Raw genomic sequence first — 1,110 nt, 5'->3', positions numbered from 1 at the left:
AGAGAGATCACAGATATTACACTAAATTACTTAATGGATTATATGTGTGTATACACAGTATATATATATATATATTTCTTCCTGATACCATTATTATTTTGTTTGTAACTCTTTGACAATATTGTCCACTTGAAATTAATGCCAATAAAGCTTATTGAATTGATATTGAATTGAATTTTATTGAGAGAGACATACAGGTCAGACTGAGAGAGCGAAAGAGAGAGAGAGAGAGAGAGAGAGAGAGAGAGAGAGAGAGACATTAGGTCAGACAGAGAGAGAGAGACATTAGGACAGAGAGAGAGAGAGAGAGAGAGCGAGAGAGAGAGAGAGACTAGGGCAGACAGAGAGAGAGAAAGAGAGAGAGAGACTAGGGCAGACAGAGAGAGAGACATTAGGGCAGACAGAGAGAGAGAGAGAGAGAGAGACATTAGGTCAGACTGAGAGAGAGAGAGAGAGAGAGAGAGACATTAGGTCAGACTGAGAGAGAGAGTCTAACCTAATATCTTCTAGTTGCATTTTACACAGGAGGAAGAGGAAGAACATTTGTACAAATAAACAAACCAATTAGAATTTGCACTGAAATATTTGCAATCCGACCAATCGTTATATATGGTAGTGAGTTTGGGGTCCGTCGTCAGGACTACACTAGGTGGGACAGTCATCCCCTGCAAGCAGAATTCTGTAGGTCCATATTAATAACGTAATAAAAAAGAATTAAACAGTGCATGTAGGACAGAATTAGGTCGTAACCCATAAAAAAAGAACAATTCAGTTTTGGTAACATCTCAAATTAAGCCTTCAAGACACACTGAGCCAAGAACTGAACCCCTTAAACAGTCTCTTCTGTCAGCTGGAGACTTACTGATCAAACAACAGCCCATAATGTTCAACCTCAGACAGCACCCGAACCTACCACTAGTCAGAGTAAACCAAATGATTAAATTAACTAACAACGCCCATCTGGAATTATGAATTATATATATATCTTCTCATTATTGAATTGTATTATCACTGATGCTTAGGCAATATTATTCCCCTGACACTCGTACCAATAAAGCTTACTGAATTGAACTGGTAAAAAAGTTGAGTCACAGAGAGGGGGGGGGGGGG

At 39.0% G+C, this 1,110-nt stretch overlaps 1 protein-coding gene across 1 annotated transcript in view; it reads right to left on the bottom strand.

Annotated features, from left to right (window-relative positions):
• Positions 1-1,110, bottom strand: part of LOC111656536 (potassium voltage-gated channel subfamily KQT member 2) — a 21,428-nt gene that overhangs the window by 13,713 nt on the left and 6,605 nt on the right. The window lies entirely within an intron of this gene.

The sequence above is a fragment of the Seriola lalandi genome, unplaced genomic scaffold (assembly GCF_002814215.2).
Source record: "Seriola lalandi dorsalis isolate HSWRI2012SDOR001 ecotype SW California unplaced genomic scaffold, Sedor1 jcf7180002054358, whole genome shotgun sequence".
Taxonomy (NCBI): domain Eukaryota; kingdom Metazoa; phylum Chordata; class Actinopteri; order Carangiformes; family Carangidae; genus Seriola; species Seriola lalandi.
Note: the sequence above shows the minus strand (reverse complement) of the source record. Positions and strands in the feature narration are given on the sequence as shown.